At 49.0% G+C, this 19,467-nt stretch overlaps 1 protein-coding gene across 5 annotated transcripts in view; it reads right to left on the bottom strand.

Annotated features, from left to right (window-relative positions):
* Positions 1–7,773, bottom strand: part of RFTN1 (raftlin, lipid raft linker 1) — a 209,285-nt gene extending 201,512 nt beyond the window's left edge. Inside the window, exon 1 of one of the 5 annotated variants that reach the window (XR_011487442.1) lies at positions 7,533–7,617. The gene's annotated coding sequence lies outside the window, so the exon portion shown is untranslated. Of the gene's footprint in view, positions 1–4,209; positions 4,396–6,947; positions 7,005–7,180; positions 7,203–7,532 lie in introns of those variants that run through there. The other 4 variants (XM_070467017.1, XM_070467015.1, XM_070467013.1 and 1 more) reach the window with 4 other exon arrangements.
* Between the last annotated feature and the right edge of the window lie 11,694 nt (positions 7,774–19,467).

Consider the following 19,467-nt stretch of genomic DNA (forward strand, 5'->3'; position numbering starts at 1 on the left):
CAGGGTGAGCAGCGGGATGGATTTGTCCGGGGCTGAGCCCCGACGCTCCTGGGACTGCCCCGTCTTCCCACGGGAGCGCCAACCTCTCGAGGGCAGCCGCTGCCTCGTCCTGATAACGGCTGCCCCAGGGCCCTGCCCCAACAGGTGCACGAGAAACACGACTCTCAGCCTTCAGGAGCAGCGAGGATGCCTGCCGTCTGGGAAAGGAGGGAGAGCGGGCTTGGGAGCACCTGCCCATCGCTGCCAAGTCCATCTTTCTGAAAGCACAGCACAGGCGTTGGGCGAGGCTCTGGAGCCAGACCGCCTGGATTCAGGTCCCAGGGCCCAACTTCTTAGTTGAGGGGGCTCAAGGAAGCTGTTTAACCTCAGGGATCTCAATCGTAAAGTGGGGGAGGGCTGCAGAATCCACTGGCATGGTGAGGATTAAATACGTTAACAACTGTGAGGCCCTAGGCGGCAAGAGTGCTGCGATTCATGGGGTCGCAAAGAGTCGGACACGACTGAGCGACTGAACTGAACTGAGGTGGCAAGAATACACAGGAGAACTGTACAAAAAAGATCTTTACGACCCAGATAACCACGATGGTGTGATCACTCCCTAGAGCCAGACATCCTGGAATGTGAAATCAAGTGGGCCTTAGAAAGCTTCACTACAGACAAAGCTAGCGGAGGTGATAGAATTCCAGTTGAGCTATTGTAAATCCTGAAAGATGATGCTGTGAAAGTGCTGCACTCATTATGCCAGCAAATTTGGAAGACTCAGCAGTGGCCACGGGACTGGAAAAGGTCAGTTTTCATTTCAATCCCAAAGAAAGGCAGTGCCAAAGAATATCCAAACTGCAGCACAACTGCACTCATCTCACACGCTGGCGAAGTAATGCTCAAAATTCTCCAAGCCAGGCTTCAGCAATAAGTGCACAAGCTGGAATCAAGATTGCCGGGAAAAATATCAATAACCTCAGATATGCAGATGACACCACCCTTATGGCAGAGAGTGAAGAGGAACTAAAAAGCCTCTTGATGAAAGTGAAAGAGGAAAGTGAAAAAGTAGGCTTAAAGCTCAACATTCAGAAAACTAAGATCATGGCATCTGGTCCCATCACTTCATGGGAAATAGATGGGGAAACAGTGGAAACAATGTCAGACTTTATTTTGGGGGGCTCCAAAATCACTGCAGATGGTGACTGCAGTCACGAAATTAAAAGACACTTACTCCTTGGAAGGAAAATTATGACCAACCTAGATAGCATATTAAAAAGCAGAGACATTACTTTGCCAACAAAGGTCCATCTAGTCAAGGCTATGGTTTTTCCAGTGGTCATGTATGGATGTGAGAGTTGGACTGTGAAGAAAGCTGAGCACTGAAGAATTGATGCTTTTGAACTGTGGTGTTGGAGAAGACTCTTTAGAGTCCCTTGAACTGCAGGGAGATTCAACCAGTCTGTCCTAAAGGAGATCACTCCTGGGTGTTCATTGGAAGGACTGATGCTGAAGCTGAAACTCCAATACTTTGGCCACCTGATGCGAAGAGCTGACTCATTGGAAAAGACCCTGATGCTGGGAGGGATTGGGGGCAGGAGGAGAAGGGGACGACAGAGGATGATATGGTTGGATGGCATCACCAACTTGATGGACATGAGTTTGAGTAAACTCTGGGAGTTGGTGATGGACAGGGAGGCCTGGCATGCTGTGATTCATGGGGTTGCAAAGAGTCGGACACGACTGAGCAACTGAATTGAACTGAACTGAGGCATCTAGAAACAACTGTCTGAATGTTAATCGTTATAAGTTGTTATCTAATAATTAGTTGCTACTAGTTGTTATCATGGATATTACTTGTTATCCATGATAAAGATCCCTGTTAACCTGACATAATTAAACCACACTGAAAGGGTGCTTATAAAGTGTCCCGAGACAAAGACCTCTCCAAATTAAAGAAGTATTTAAATGGATATTCTGATTCCCTGTACTCTGCCTTCTCAAAATTTTATAAGACACGATATGATCACGTTCTCTTAACCAGAGTCTGCGATTAACCTAATTTCTTCTCATTCACCTTTACAGATAAGGTCTATTACAAAAATTTCTCCAAATCTGAGGAATTTGGGAGTTACTCCATAAAACTTGAAGGCTTCCACAGGAGAATTTCCTTGGGGGTGAAATACAAAGTAGGGAATTTCAACACACACACAAACACACACACATACACAAATGAAAGCTGATAATCCTTTGCAAAGAATAACGCTGCCCATTTGCGGGGTCCACCTAGGGAACAACACAGTTTAGGGACAGTTTAGTTTTAAAAGCCCAAGAACCACAGTCAGTGAGGTGTCTCTGGCTTCCTGGTTGAACAGTGTGAAAACAACCAACGCAGCTTCATAAAGCAGCATGGGACTTGGGGAACATCAGACAAGATGGGCACTCATAGCTGATGGCCCAGCCCTGGAGGGTCCGGGTTTCCCACCGACACCCGGGGGCTGGTGCCCACTCCTCTGAACCCAGACGGAGTGGTGGACGCCCCTAAGGGGGACAGCCAGGCCCCCTGCCCGTCACCCCACGCCACCAGCTACAGCCTGCGGCCCCTCCAGCACCCACCACCCCACGGGGGCGGGCCTGACCCAGGAGGACCCCCACCCAGAGCCCTCAGGTGCCGCAGAGGGCATCTCCTCCACCTCAGGCCTGGCAGGCAGCCGTCACACGTAGAATGCGACCTGATTTTCCAGCTCTTTGGTCCTGGCCCTGCTGAGAACGCTTTTTCTTCGTGAATTCAGCCCAGGTAGGGAGTAAGTAACACAAATGCATATTTAAAAGTGGAACAGAATTCTTCTTTGGAGAGCAAGGAATTAACAGGGCTTCAAGCAGTGGCCATCACTTGCCTGCTATACTGATCTTTTCAGAGAAAGTCTCTTAGTAAAATACACAATGATAATAACGTCAGCCCCTCTGGCTAACCCCTCTGGGGGCCCAGAAGAAAAGGGAAACTCAAAATTTATGTCAAAAACTGAATGTGAATGGGAGGAAAGATCACACACTCACTCACACTCACACACACACACACACACACACACACAAACCTTTAAAAGGTAAACATAAAAGAAATGTCTGGCTAAATTTATCTCTTTGTCAGTGAAAAATAGCCTAAGCTTTAGCCAAGAGTGTTGCCAATTCTTACCCAAGGGACAAAAGGGAACCGCTCATTCCAGAGCAGCGCCATCAAACCAAACTTTCAGCAAGGCTGGAAATATTCCACATCTCCTCTGTCCACTATGGAAGCAAATAACCACATGTGGCTCCAGAGCCCTTGAAAGGTGGCCGGTGAGACTGTGGAACTGCACTTTTCATTTTATTCCATTGTTATTCCTTGATATTCAGATGTAAATAGCCGCCTGTAGACGTGGCTACAACACTGGGTGGCTCAGTGACAGACACTCCAACGAAACATCTGGCAATGTCTTTCTTTTCCCACAATAAAATTATAATCAGATAACTAATAATACCTTAAACCGGCATCAAAACAAGTAACTCCAACCAGGCCCCAGGTGCGACAAGAGAAACAGACAAAAGACTTGAGGAAGCGGGTTCAGGGTGTCGTTTCTTGCAATGTCGTCCCCACTCCAGTTTACATTCTATTCTACAAGGGCTTCCTGCGTTTGGAAACCTATGTGTGTAGATGGAATCTGCATCTGTGAAACCAGAACATCAGAGTCCCTTTCCTCAATGTCCAGGAAAAATGAAAATGTGAACTTGGGACAAGTTCTTTAACCTCACTGAGTTTCAGTTTCCTCAGAGCCGAAGTGCAGATAAGATTAGCGCCCACCTCTCATGAGAGTTGGATTCGAAGTGGGCATCTGGCCAGGGGGAGCTGTAATTAGTATTCTGTTAATAACAACAGTAAAATCTATAATAAAATAAGGACTGTGCTACTTAGAATGGAAGTTTACAGTTGGCAAAGTTTTCCTAATAGTCTGAACCTGTTTCCCAAGCGGTAGGAAAGTGGCTTCCAGTCAAAACACATCTTGGGGTCCTGACATCTTGGCGATCCCTGTCAACCTGCAGAGAGGTGATCACCCAGATGGGTACCATGAAGGTTATTCACGGCCTCTGCCCTGTGGCAGGCACTGTACTAGGCTAGCAGACGAGGGCAACGGTCCCCAAACATAGTCCAATGTCTCACGGTCTCTTACACGCCCCCTGACCCCACTGACGCACCTTGGCGAGATGTAAAGGCTTCCTCCTGGGGCCCACGCCAGCAGGACGCCACACTGCTGGATCTGCGAAGACCAAGTTTTGTTAAGGGCTCAATTCGAGAGGAGGCCTGAGAGGGAACGGCCCGTTCTCTCAGCCAGGACAAGAAGAACAGCGCTGACAGGCCACGTTTCTCACTGACAGGCCGAATCACTCCAACAGAAAAGCGGTGTTCTCGGAGCCTTCAAAAAGTCAAATCTGACCTGTCTCACAGAGCAAACAAAACATCTTTCAACAGCCAGCTGCCCCAGTCAGAGAAATCCAGCGGGAATCTCCACCAGATTCCCAGCAACCAGACCAACGCACCAGAAATCCCCCAGGAGTTTCAAAGCAGAAGTTTAGTGGAATTCTGCGAGGTTGGCGGGGGGTGGGGGAGTATTTTCCTTTATTTAGAAAGTACTCAATCTTCTTTCACAACCAAGGGGACGTTCCCCTACAGAAAGCCCTTCTCTGAAGACCTCTAAAATTAAAATATGTGTCTGATCATCCACAATAACTTAAGGATAAACCCATTTACCTGCAGAGTCAGGGATTTCCCTTAGCTCCTTCGTCTACGAAAACAACACGCCCCAGACTGTCTCTAGTGGTCCCGATTTTTGGCACCTTTTGACCCCAGAACAACACTGGTCAACCATGTTCTTGACCCTGAGCTAGGGAAATGAGCTGTGGTATCTAGAATCTCCCATGTGTATTCCTTGCTGATGGGAGTGTAAAATGGTCTAATCACATTGGGAGAAAGTTTGGCAGTTTCTTACAAAGTTCACATACATCTCTTTTATGACCCAGCAATTTCACTCCATTTACCCATGAAACATGAAGCACATGTCCCTAGGAAGACTTATAAACAAATATTCACAGCAGCTTCATTCCCCAAACCTGGGGATAACTCTTGCGTCCATTGACAGGGGAATACATAAACCGTGGTACAAACTGATCCTGGACTATAACCCAGCAATTTAAAAAAAAAGACCAAATTACTGATACATAAAACATGAGTGAATCTCGAAAACATGCTGAGTTTAAGAAGCTTTACACAGTATCGTGGATTTCTACAATAACCGAAGTTCAAGAACAGGCTAAACTAGCTTTGAGTGATTGTTAAAAAAAAAGGTTGGGGCCACAGACTGACTGGGAATGGGGATGCGGGAACTTCCTGGGGGCGAGGGCAATATTTTCTACCTTGATTACAGGTGAGGGTTATACAGGTGTAGGCATCTGTCAAAACATGATGCAAATGCTACCCTCAAGATCTGTGCATTTCACTATATGTAGATAGGTATGTATGTATAAATTCACCATATGTATAAATTTCACCTTAAGAAAGTCATGAACATATATTGAACTCTAACAAAACTTTTAGAGGTGACCCGTACCAATGTTTGAAATTTAATTTAAAATGCATAAAACAGTAAGTAGAACTGATGGATGGACAGAGGATGAATGGATGGACAGACGTATAATAAAGCCAATAAGGTATTGCAAAATTACAGCCTCTAGATATGGCTGTTTGGGTGGTACCTGTTCTTGCAACTTTCCTGTATTTTTTAGGAGGAGACAGACATTGGATGAGCCCCAGGACCATCTCCCTAGCCCACCAACTCAGAAATCTAGCAAGACACCCATGCCCACCAAACCAGGGGCCTACATAATTTCAGTTCTGCTGAAAAGTTAAGGTTGGAAGAATGCAACTAGCTTTACAGGAACTCACATCACTCATGCCAAAGATTTTCTGCCTGTTTCCCTACAGACAAAGCAATTATTTGAATGGAAGCCAAAAATTCCTGCTCCAGAGGGAGAAAAAGAACTCACTGACTTGTATTCCCAATTTACTCTCTTCTGCTTCCTGCACCAGATCAATTAGCTAACTGCACAACACCCCCCTTTCCATTTGCCCCACGGTCCAAGCAGCCGAAAGACAAACAAAGAAAAACCAACCCAGCGACAGAGGGATGAGGGGCTGCCTCTCAGACCAGAAAGCCCACTGCAGGCAAAAGAGGAAGCAGAGCTCTCTGAGGTTAAAGTGATTTCACTGAGGTTAGCACACACAGGCACGGAGGAGTCCCAAACAGCTTGCTGCTTTAACCCCTCCGCGGGGTTTGGTGACATCAGGGGTCACTTGAACTTGGTAGGGAATTCAGCCTTCATAGGTACCCGGGGTTGAGGACACGTGGGGTGCAGCGCACACCCTCCCTACAGGCGCAGAGGTCGCTGACACCACACCCGCCTTCCTTCCTGGCCGGGGCCTCACTTATCCTGAGATGACACCCCATGGCCCGACTGTGCCCAGCATCTGAAAACAGCTGTACCACCAGTTACAAGAAGGGACTGTTGCTGGAAGCCAGGGCAGTCACTCAAACACAGGGACCCGAGCCAGACTGTTGGGGTTTTTTTTTTTTTAACTTTTTGTTTTGAAAACCCCTAACAAACTCGGTGACACCACCCAGCGTCCCCGGGGACCACCCGCAGCCACACAGGGGAGCCAGGAGGCAGCAGCGCCCCCGGTTACAGACCGGTGGCCTCCACGCGGCCCTCGCTGCCAAAGCAGCGACCGTGCAGGTGAAGGGCACCCGGCCGGGGAGGGGGGTGGGCATGCCCGCCCGCGGGGCTTCCTGAAATAAACGCCGCCGCCGCCACCCTGCCCTGACCCGGGTCCACCCTGGGGCCTAAGAAAGCGGCTAGGACGAGGGAAGAAACCTCCTTACGGAAGACGGAAGACGAGACACCAGTTTTCGGTGCCGGGAATTCCTGGAGCCCCGAGTCTCAGCGCCTCCGGGGGCCGAGCGGCCGGCAGCCCCGCCCGGGGACGGACACGCCTCGGGGGCGCACGCACCCCGCCCCAGCTCCCCGCCGCCTCGCGCTCCCCTGAACCCGGATTCCGGGGCCAGCGCCCGCCCGCCCTTCGCAGAGGGCGCCGTGCAGAGTGTCCCAGACCCACCTGTAGCCTCGCAGCCTCTCCTCCGCTTCCTCCCCGGGCGCCCCGGGGCCGGCGGAGCCCACTGCCCCCCACAGACCGTTCTGGGGGTGCCTCTCCCCCTAGCGCTCCAGGGCTGATTTCTTTCTTTTTCAGAAAAGTTGGCCCAAGATCTCCGCGTCCCACGGAGCCGGCCCCCGGCCCCATCCAACCCGAGCCCGGGCGCAGAGGACAAGGGGGCCCCAGCGCGCCCGAGCAGCACGCCCAGGCCCCCGCAACCTGCAGGGAGGCGCCACGCGCGGGGCTCTCCCCGCCCGCCGGGGTCCCCGCGCCGCTGCACCCACCTCCGCCCCGAGTCCCGCAGGCGCCCACCTACCGCTTGGGGCCAGCCGGCGAGAGGGCGCGCGCGGGGGCTCCCGGAGACAGCGTGTTCCGTCCCGGGAGGAAAGTTTGTGCCATGCAGAGGGGGCGGCGCGGGGGAAGGCGTGGGCGACAGGGGGTGGGCGCGGGGCGGGCGGCGAGGCGGGCCCGCGCGTCCGTCCCCCCCGCGAGCGGTGCGTGCCTCCTGCCCGAGAGCCCGCGGCCGCCGCGCTCCCGCTCGCGGCGCCCAGAGCCCGGCGCGCTCCGCCCGCAGCCCCGACGCGCCCCCGTCGCCGCCGCGCGTCCGCCGCCTATACTTCCTCTTCCTCTGAACTCACGGGCAACAGACGCCGAGCGGCATCTTCGGGGGAGCCGCCGGCGCGCCCCGTGCCCACCGCGCGCTCCCAGCCCGCGCCCCAGCGCCGGTGCCCCCACCACGCCCCGCAACCCCCACCGCGCCCCCACGATCCGCGCCCCGCGCCAACCGCGGCCCCGCGACCCGCGCTCTCCCCGCGCCCGCCCCGCGCCCCCGCGATCCGCGCGCTGCCCATGGGCGCCGGAGCCACAGACCCTCGCCGCGCCTCCGCAGAGAGCCCAGTGGCTCCCCCGCCCCCCTTCTCGACCCCTGGTAACCGAGGTCACGAGGTCAGGAGCACGCGTGGGGGGCGCGGAGCCCGCCCGCCTCCTCGCTCCGGACCGGGTGTTGGAGGGCGCTGGGCGCCGAGGTGCCGCGGGGCGGGGAGGAAGGTTGAGACCCTCCTGCCTGCCCATGCCGCAGGTGGGCCCCTCCCCGGGCGCTCGAGTTATTTGCTGGGCATTTAGTGCCTAGGGAGCTGGCTGGTGCCACTGTCCGCCTGCCACCCCTCGCCCACGTACTGCAGGTGCGCAGAAGGTGTGGGAAAATCTAGGGAACCAACTTCAGGCCGCCCGAGGAGGCGGTTGGATGCATAAAACGTCAGGCTGCGTTAGTGAAGCCGAGATGGGAGGCAGTGAGCCTGTTGTCTTTGTTCCTGGAGCGTTTTAAACAAAGCGGAATTAAAAACGCCAGGGTTACTACCCGGGCTCTAGAGCCAGGGTGCAGGTGGGCCTTGGGCCTCCATCTGTATTTGCCTTCTGTGTGATGTGGGTAAGTGACTCACCGGCTCTGAGCGTGTTTTCTCCTTTGTTAGGTAGCACTTTCTCGTGGGTTTTAGAAATAAAGTGTTTAGGAAAGCACCCTATAACTTAGCTGTTACCCTCTTGTTATACGGGGTTGCAGTAAGACAGCCCTTCAGTTCAGTTCTGTCGCTCAATCGCGTCCAACTCTTCGCAACCGGGTGGACTGCAGCAGGCCAGGCCTCCTTGTCCATCACCAACTGACATCATCTGATTGTCTAATTTTCTGATTGGGCAAAGAGGGGGCTTTAAGCGTTGGAGCCCACAGGATGGAGGGCTAGTGTAGGCCCCAGAGTGTTCCTTCTGGTACTAATAACACCCCCAGGGTAAGGAAGCCCTGTTTTGTTTTCAGGGACTCCTGTGAACAGTTTCTCACAGCCTTTCTCTCTCGTTTGCTTTTCCCTAGCCACCCCAGTTCTGTGTTCCCGCCACCCCCCACTTGGCGTGTTTTTTTGCCCCTTTCCATTTCCTCGCCCCCCTGGTTGTTGTGCTCACCACCACCCGCTCCAGGCCCTCCCACTCTCCCCCGCCTGGCTTGCCGTCGGGGAGAAAACGGGATCAGACGACAGCCCAGGTCCAGATTCAAGCAGTGTCATGTGGGAAAGCGTGTCCTCTGGCCGCAGTGATGGTTTTTGAACACCCACCTTCGAGGCCAAAATGAGGAATCTTTGTTATTTATATGCCCGAGGCCTAGAGTATTGCAAGGCAGGGTCCGGCTGAAATCTTTCTGGTCCTTACATGGGAGAAAGAAGACAACATTTCTAGGTGTTAACCAGTAGTTCAGAGCCAACACGGAGTATTTAAAAGATAAAGGGGAAAAGGGGAATGCAGCATAACTTGATGTGTTTGGCGGAGAAGGTTGATTTCTTTTAAGCAAATCATTTCCACTCTGTACAATTTTTGCATGTATTTTTTTTTTAACACTAGGTCCTTGGGGTTAATAAATTACTCTATTTTTCATTTTCTTCCACTCAACCTTTTCCTGACTACTGACAAGTGTGTAAATGTCTTAAATGATCTTATTTCCCTGATTGGACCTGCATTTTTTTCGGGGTTTTCTAGAACTCACCTTTCCCCCTAGATATTCTGACGCCTCCTCTTTGGTACACAGCAGGTGTTTAATCCACATACATGGAGTGAATGGGTGAGTCATTCATATCCAGACCTTTTTCAGCCCTGTGTAACATACACTGATCAGGGGACCTGGAGTATGATGCTTCTCTTTTCACCTGGAATAGCCAATGAGGGGACGAGGTTGAGTTCGTTTGTGTTGTGTAGAGGTCAGCCTTGATTTTCCTCTTGACTGCCATGGACTGGCCAGCCAAGGGGTGTACCCTGGGCAGCTGGGCCTCACCTCTGACTGACCTCATCCACCCAGCATCAACCCCAAAGATGCTGGAGCTGTATCCTGGTGGGTTACCTTGGCAACCTCACAGTGTCATCTGTTAGAATGTCCTAGGGCGGCAGCTTTTAATTCTCTCACAGCGGTCTCATCGGGGGTCATGTAATGGTGCTGTTTTTCCTCTGCTCACACTTCCTTCCCCTATGATTTAACACTAAGTATTCAAGGAGGGAGCCGAACACGGGAAAACCGAGCTATTACAGCCCTACAGGTCGCAGATGGCCCCAGCGCTGGGATCCTGAGCGTGTGCAGTCGATGAAGCGCAGGCCCCAAGTTAATGGGGAAACTGGTTCTGCTCACACCCGCTGTGGAAAGGAGAGGAGTTAAGCGAGCCTAGGCAAGCGTAAGAAGCAGTCGTGGCCAGACTGTGCAATTCCAGTAAAAGCTTGGTTCTCGGAGCCCCCCCGCTGGAGCAATTCTCTCCCTCAGCCTCAGCAGTATCGCCCCACTCTGGAGATGATTAAGGCCATGGGTACCAGCCGCCGGAGCACTTGTGATGCATTGCAGCTCCGCTGAGCCTTGCTGAGAGGGAAAATCCCAGCTAACCTTCAGTCCTGCCCACCTCCTTCCCTCCCCTGCCCCACCCCCAGCCCGTGATTTCTCCCCCACCCCCCACTGCACGCATCCCCTCTCAACCAACTTCGCTTAAAAACCCTCGGTTCCCGTCCTTCCGTGGAGAGCAACAGCAATTTCTGCAAAAACAGAGCCATCAGAAGCTACAGAGCCTGAAGAGTTACTGACCTAATTGTTTCTTTGCAGGACCACCAAAGCCAGATCTTCTCCAGGGCCGCTGCGCAGCAACCTTCCAGGGCTGACGGAGAGATAAGCATAAACTCATGTATGCCTGGAGGTGCAGGGATTATCCATCTTGATCATCACTGTTAGTATTTTAAGTGGGTTTGCAGCCACGGTGAGATCACAGTTTGGTGGGCTGCTCCATATACTGAATGGCTGCAGAAAGCTGGCCCCGCCTAGGGCAATACGCCTTCGTATAAGGAGTTTCTCTACGGCGCACCAGCGCCAGTGGTTTTCACAGGAGCCCCCTCCCCTGTGTTCACTGCGCTGGGCACATGCTTGCAGACACACCCCAGCCAGTCCATGGCGCCCCTGGCCCCTTCAGGCCGGCATCCAGACGTGCCCTGCAGCGGCTTAGCCGCGTGGGAGTGTGCACTGGGGCGGGGCGGGGAGCCTGTTGGGATGTTTTGTATGTTTGCATTGATGGCCAAGGCCGGGGACTTTTGTCCAAAGTGTAGTCAAACTAATACTTTGCAAATGCCACCCGCAGACACCACCAGTTTCAGGAAATGTTTGAATGATTGCCAAATGTTCCATTCACCCCAGTATTAAAAAAAAAAAGATTGTTATTCTGCTCCTGCCTCCACTCCTTTTATCTCTGAATTCCCAATCTGTCAGACAGGCAGTTCGGGGAAGCCGGGGCCCTCCTGTGGCTGAGACAGAACTTGCTCTCTGGAGCAAGGAGCAGTGCGCGACTCAATGCAGGAATGTAGTGTGAGGCGCACTGCTGCCGCTGGCCCTTACCAAGAGCCACACCTCTGCACTAGTCATTCCACTAGTGGGACACACCTACTTACTTGCATTTGGGAACAAACTTCATTACCAGAGACAGAAATATATCAGTTCAGTTGCTCAGTCGTGTCCGACTCTTTGCGACCCCATGGACTGTGGCACATCAGGCCTCCTTGTCCATCACCAACTCCCGGAGCTTCTCAAACTCACGTCCATCAGGTTGGTGATGCCATCCAATCATTTCATCCTCTGTTGAAATGTATATACATACATTTCACATATATATAATATATATTTCATATATGTGTATATATATATGGAAATATGTAGGAAGTCTGTATGCTCCATAGATGTAAGAAAATAAAGGAGATTGTGGAAATAGCTCATTAAATAAATGATGTAATATTTTGATGTATTAATTGACTTGATTTCCCTTTCCCCACTGTATTTCTTTTTTAAAAACCTTTCCCCCTTTTTCTTTTTTTTTTTTTTAATTGAAGTATAGTTGCTTTATAATGTCATGTTAGTTTCAAATGTATGGCAGTAATTCCGTTATATATATATGTGTGTGTTTATATTCCTTTTCAGGCTTTTTTCCCCTTAGGTTATAATAAGACACTGAATATAGCTATTTATCTAGTTTACATATGGTAGTGTGTACATGTTCATCCCAACCCCCTGATTTTATCCCTTCCCATCCTCTCTCCCCCTTGATGGCCATAAATCTGTTCTTCGTGTCTGTGAGCCTGTTTCTGTTTTGTAGGTAAGTTCCTTGTATCTTGTTTCTAGATTCCATGTGTAAGCGATATCATATGATATTTGTCTTTCTCTGTCTGACTTACTTCACTTAGTATGATAATCTCTAGGCCCATCCATATTGCTGAAAATGCCAACATTTCATTCTTTTTATGGCTGGGTAATACTGCATTGGGCTGCACTGTATCTCTTGTTATGCTTTACCAACCTTATTCTTACTGATTTAGACAGCTAGAAAGACAGTGTTAGTCACTCACCCGCGTCCGACTCTTTGTGACCCCATGAACTGTAGCCCACCAGGCTCCTCTGTCCATGGAATTCTTAAGGCAAGAATACTGGAGTGGGTAGCCATTCCCTCCTCCAGGGGATCTTCTCAACCCAGGGATTGAACCTGGGTCTCCTGCATTGCAGGTGGATTCTTCACTGTCTCAGCCACCAGAGAAGCTCAGAGAAAGCATCACTGGCCACCAAGGAAAGTTATCATGAAAACACCAGGGAAAAAAAGCCAGAGTATTGGGTTTGGGGTTTCCAAAGTCAAGGTCCAAACATGAAATGAAAAACTCTGCAAAAATATGAAACCAGATAGAACCATTGTCCCCATCATATTTCCTTTCCTTCCCCACTACCCACCACCATTCCCCACCCCCCATGTACACACACACACACACACGCCTTCCAGCAGCAGATCGAAGTTGTCAGGCTGGGGCACAGGGAGCAGAAATCGAAGGGCTGTGTCCATAGGGTGCAAAGGACTCATGGACCGATCGGAGTCAGAAATCAGAAACCCATCTCCTCCACTCAAAGGAGAATCATCCATACACAACCACTTGAGAACCCTGTATACAACTGGACAACAACCCCTAGAATTGGACATTTGGCAGTGAACTTCCATCAACAGCCAGGGCGCAACCTGTCAGTCATCTGGAAAGACATAACTCTTATTCCTTGAGTTCAGTTCAATCCTCGCCTGAAGGCCTATGATGCCGTGAAGCCCTTGAGATGGAGAGTGGGGCTCCTCCCGCCCCAGCCCTGCGGGGAGTTAGGAGATCCAAGAGTGTGAAAACGTGCCCGCTAGCTTCCCATCAGACTTGTACTTCGATGGACGAGGGTGGACCAGCTCAGGGTCTCCCTTACAAGCAGGACTATGATCACCATGAGTGCGGTTCCCCAGACAGCTCTGGTGGAATTGCTTTTCCCGGCTCCTTGAGGCTGCGAGAGGCTATGTGGCTAGTTCTGGCCGATGAGTTGTGAGCAGAGGTGACGTGTGTCACCCCGTGGCAATTATTTAATTGTTAGGACGAGACTTTCCAGAGCTCTCGCCTGCCTTCCTCTCACCGGCCACTGGCAACGTTCCATATGGTGGCTGCTCCTCAGTCTAGTCCACAAATGCACTACAAGTCCTTTGTTTCTATAGCACAGTATCCTAATTATTACCTATTAGAATCCATCAGATGCTCTGGAAGCCATCAGGAGTGTATCTGGGAGCTAAAAGAACAAAGGAGGAATCCAATTAGAGGACTGTTTCCTACATTAACCTGGAATCCTGGTAGTTCTCAAGATTTCCAGCTGGAGAAGTCCATGTTGAAAAAGCAATAAGAGCTCTTCTTTGCTTGTTCATTGAATGTTAAAGCACTTATTGAGAACCTAGTATGTGCCAACACTAGGCTAGGATACAGTGGGGAAGGAACAGGGCCTGTGCTCAGAAAGCTTTCCATCTAGCAACATTCAACAGTTAATTGAAAATGCAAGTAGAGCCCAGAGCAGTTGAGAGATTGGCCCAAGGCAGTAGTTTAAATAAGCGGTGAACTGGGACTTAAACTTGGGCTTTTTTAATCCAAATTTTGTGCTATCTTCATTATCCCAAATGACTTTAAAATAACAGCATCTGTATTGCTTCATGTCTGCTTGATAGAGCAGGTGAGATTTAATTCTAGGCTGCCTTACCTTATGCCTCCCTCCTAATGTTTGCTGAGATCTGAATTTTTTAAAATAAATACCACTTTTTATTGCATAATTAGTACCTAGCACAAAGCCTAACAAATAATAGGCACTCTCAAATGGTTTTTGTGCATGTGTGTGAAGCATGTTTAAATGAATAAATAAACTAAGAAGGCTTAAATACTTAAAACTATTGATTTAAATATCAGATACACTCAGTCTCACATGTACTAAACCACCACCAAGCATAGGTGTCATTCCTGATATGGAGGAATAATGTTTTTTGAAATATTGATGCTCTTTTCAATCCCAACACTTCCTGTTATCTCTTCCCTATTTATGCATATTTGTATTTTTATATATTTATATATAGATGCTGTATAATATGGGCTTCCCAGGTGTCTCAGTGGTAAAGAATTCCCCTGCCAAGCAGCAGACACAGGAGACATGGATTTGATCCCTGGGTTGGGGAGATCCCTTGGAGAAGGAAACTGCAACCCAATCCAGTATTCCTGCCTGAAAAATCCCATGCAGAGAGGAGCCTGGCAGATACAGTCCATAGGATCACAAAGAGCTGGACATGACTCAGCAACTGAGGACACACACTGTATAATGTATATATTATAAGGTATCTATAGCCAGGGAATGGTGGTTTTACCAAAGTGGCAAAAGCTTTTGAGGTCTTGAAAATTTTGACTTTTAAGTTTCAGTTATCCAAAGGGACTCAAAATTTAGGGGAAAAAAAATTAGGCAGAAAAAAATCTTCCCAGCTTCTCAAACTATATAGCATAACCCTAGGCTGCAGGCAGGGACAAAAATGTGAGGAGGAGTGGGAATGAATGGACACTGTAAATCCCTGAGAAAGGGAGACGAAATGTCCTGCCCCTGCCATTTACTCAGGGTCCCTGGTGGTTCAGACAGTAAAGAATCTGCTTATAATTCAGGAGACCAGGTTTGATCCCTGGGTTGAGAAGATCCCCAGGAGAAGGGAATGGCTACCAACCCCAGTATTCTTCATGGGAATTTCATGGTCAGAGGAGCTTGACGGGCTACAGTCATGGGGTCACAAAGAGTCAGACAGGACTTAGCAATTTTCACTTTCACTTTTCACAGTTTATTCAAAAGGAAGGCAGCAAATCCTACTCCAGCATGGTACAGTAGCTTGTACTGAACCAACTCTCCTATAGAAACTCCAAATAAACTCAAAAAGTAACTCTGCGGAGGCAATAGAAAGAAACTGAAAATAGGCAGAAACACCCATGGGTGGGTTTCCATTCTTTTCTTGCTTTTCACCGGAGGCCAGGCCCCCGCTACAAGGCAGCCAAAACTTGGACAGACACCCACTCTTAACCAGCTAAGGAATCAGAGGACAGAGTTCAGAGTGATCAGAGTAGCTGGAATATGAGAGGCAGAATCGCAGAAGTAAGAGAGCAACAGGTTCAGTTCAGTTCAGTCGCTCAGTCATGTCTGACTCTTAGAGACCCCATGGACTGCAGCATGCCAGGCCTCCCTGTCCATCTCCAACTCCCGGAGATGACTCAAACCCATGTCCATCGAGTCAGTGATGCCATCCAACCATCTCATCCTCTGTCATCCCCTTCTCCTCCTGCCCCCAATCCCTCCCAGCATCAGGGTCTTTTCCAATGAGTCAGTTCTTAGCATCAAGTGGCCAAACTGTTGGAGTTTCAGCTTCAACATCAGTCCTTCCAATGAACACTCAGGATTGATCTCCTTTAGGATGGACTGATTGGATCTCCTTGCAATCCAAGGAACTCTCAAGAGTCTTCTCCAACACCACAGTTCAAAAGTATCAACTCTTCAGCACTCAACTTTCTTTATAGTCCAACTGTCACATCCATACATGACCACTGGAAAAACCATAGCCTTGACTAGATGGACCTTTGTTGGCAAAGTAATGTCTCTGCTTTTTAATATGCTGTCTATGTTGGTCATAACTTTCCTTCCAAGCAGCAAGCATCTTTTAATTTCATGGCTGCAATCACCGTCTGCAGTGATTTTGGCGCCCCCCCAAAATAAAGTCTCTCACTGTTTCCACTATTTCCCCATCTATTTGCCATGAAGTGATGGGACCAGATGCCATGATCTTAGTTTTCTGGATGCTGAGTTTTAAGCCAACTTTTTCATCTTCTCTTTCACTTTCATCAAGAGGCTCTTTAGGTCTTCTTTGCTTTCTGCCATAAGGGTGGTGTCATCTGCATATCTGAGGTTATTGATATTTTTCCCGGCAATCTTGATTCCAGCTTGTGCTTCATCCAGCCCAGCGTTTCTCATGATGTACTCTGCCACAGATTGGGGAGCAGCAAACTGTTCATAACCCCTGAACAAGACTCCAAGCAGTACTCATTGCAAAGGTGACTGAGTTTGGAATTTCAGTTCAGCAAAGTTAACTGCTTGCTAACATTTAAAAAAAATATATATTCTTGAGAGTAATATAGCAGAATCCAGAGTCTTGACAATGTATCATTCACAAAGGTCCACAATACAATCCAAAATTACTGGACATTTTTGGAAAAGGAAAACGTATCCATATCCAAGAAAAAAGTTAATCAATGAAGACCAACCTGAAGATGAGCCCCATGTTGAAATAAGATGTGAAAGCAGCTATTATAACTATCAGTGTGGGTGTGGCATGCTCCGGCACACAGTCATGTCCAACTCTTTGCAAACCATGGACCATAGCCCACCAGGCCCCTCTGTCCTTGCAATTTCCCAGTCAAGACTACTGAACTGGGTTGCCATTTCCTACTCCAGGGGATCTTCCTTACCCAGGGATCAAACCTGTGTCTCCTGCATTGGCTGGTAGATTCTTCATCACTGTGCCACCCGGGAAACCCCATTACAAGTATACCACAGCTATTATAACTATATAAAGGAAAATATGGTTGTAATGAAGGAATGGATAGGAACTCTCAGCAAAGAAACAGAAACTACAAAAAGGAACCAAATGAAAACTCTAAAACTGAGTATCTGAAATAAAAATGGTGGGTGGCGTAATAGAAACCTGAGTTGCACTTGGCAGAACTCCAGTACAGAAGGGTCTCATGGCTCTGAGCTCAGGATGGTGGCCCACATGGTATGTCTGGGCAGATGGATCTGAGGAAAACCATGAACATACCATTCTGTGAAAGAAACAGAATGACTCTGAGACCCAAGGGAAGCACCGAAGTGATTAAAAAGCCCCACAAAGATTGCTTCAGTGAGTGAAGGCACAGAAGCAGCAAAAATGCTTCCATGTACTGAAAGAATTTGAGAGACCTGGGCCAACAGAAGCTTTGTGACAAATCTTAGGTATGATACAGCAGTTGTGCTAAGTTGCTGCAGTCGTGTCCGACTCTTTTCAACACTATGGACTGTAGCCTGCCAGGCTCCTCTGTCCATGGGGTTCTCCAGGCAAGAATACTGGAGTGAGTTGCCGTGTCCTCCTCCAGGGGATCTTCCTGATCCATGGATTGAACCCAAGCCTCTTAGGTCTCCTGTATTGGCAGGTGGGTTCTTTACCACTAGCACCACCTGGGAAGCCCTAATACATCAGAGAGCAGTACAAAACAATAGGCGACTGGCGGATGTGAAAACATCCCAACAGAAGCCATTCTGGAAGTAAATGACCCGGACCAGGTGTACTAACCCTGCCCAGGCTTTGGTGCAATGTGAGCCCCCCAGAACCCCTGTGCAAGTCTAGGGAGCTGAGCCCATTCTGAAACTGACTGGGAATAAATTTCCACCACATCTGCCCCCAGAAATGTTGTTACAGAGGCTCAAGTTTTATTTTAGCATATCTGAATGCCCACTATGATAGCAGAAGTATGTGTGATATGGAGGGGGGATTAGACACTTGAAGGCTGACACTGATGATTAGCAAACAAACATAAGGTCCTCCTCTGACTTCTCCCTCTGCTGTATAGAGAGAAACTCTCAACCATTAGCATATGGCTCAGGCTGTATGCTGTGAAGCATACAAGATGTATGCTTTTTAAAAAACATTTCCAAATAGGATTTCTTTTAAAGGGATTTCCTTCAAGAGGTTTTGTTAACAGAAATGTAAGTGCCTTGCCTGATATGTAGCCATTTATTCCTCTCCCATTTCCCCAACTGCACAAGAGGTCTCCTGGTTCTTAACTAGTCATTTCTCCATTTCCTGGCATTCTCTGGCTTATGAAATCATATGATGAGTGAATAACTGAATGAATAGGATAAACAGATGAATACCATTTGTCTGAGTCTATCTAGGCTGCTGTAATTAAATACCATGGACCTGGTAGCTTATAAACAACACTGGTTTCTCATGGTTCAGGAGTCCTTGATCATTCCCCACCCCCCACAAAATTCACTGTCTGATGAGGGGCCACTTTCTAAAAACCCACCTTCTTAATATATCCTCACATGGTGGAAATGATCAGGGAGCTCCCTGGGGCCTCTTATATAAGGGCATTAATCCCATTCATGAGGGCTCCACCTTCATGACCTAATCACCTCCCAAAGTCCCCACCTCCTATTACCATCATCTTGGGGGTTAGGGTTTCAGCATAGGAATTTTGAGTGGATGCACAGCTTCAGACCACAGCTCCATTCATTCCAGGAGCTAGCATGTACTTCTATGTTAGATTAACAATGTTTCTTGAAAAGCCCTTGTTTTTACTCCTGCTAATTCATTCTGTTTCACTGTCCCTTTTGGAAACACATGTAGAGGGTTTAAATGCCCAGTCTCCTGCTTCTTACTGTCTGTTGTCTCTGTACTAAGCTGAGATGGGAGTTTTGGAACAGAGCTCTCTATTAGTCACCACTGAACCTATTTTCTCAGCCCTAGCACTTCCAGGACCAAGTATCGGAAGTCACGTTGACAGCCCTGGCAGTTTGGGCTGAGAGCATGAGAGGCTTTTCAACAGATAAATCCTGGTTTTGGTCTGCAGCCTCAATTAAGCAACAGCTGGCCAGCAATAGGCCAGCATCAGACATCTGCCTTCTTGTCCAAGCATTAGTTTCTGTGCTAATGCTATTATTAAGAAATTATCAAAGTTTACAGGTGTTATCACTTCCTAAAACCACAGCTAGTAAAGTCATGCAGACAAGGCCTCAGTGGTCAAGACACAACAGGCCAGGTCTTGTTCTCACCTGTCCACTCCTCTCAAGACCATTATGGAGATCTGCTCATCTT

Source organism: Odocoileus virginianus, chromosome 4 (genome assembly GCF_023699985.2).
Source record: "Odocoileus virginianus isolate 20LAN1187 ecotype Illinois chromosome 4, Ovbor_1.2, whole genome shotgun sequence".
NCBI lineage: Eukaryota > Metazoa > Chordata > Mammalia > Artiodactyla > Cervidae > Odocoileus > Odocoileus virginianus.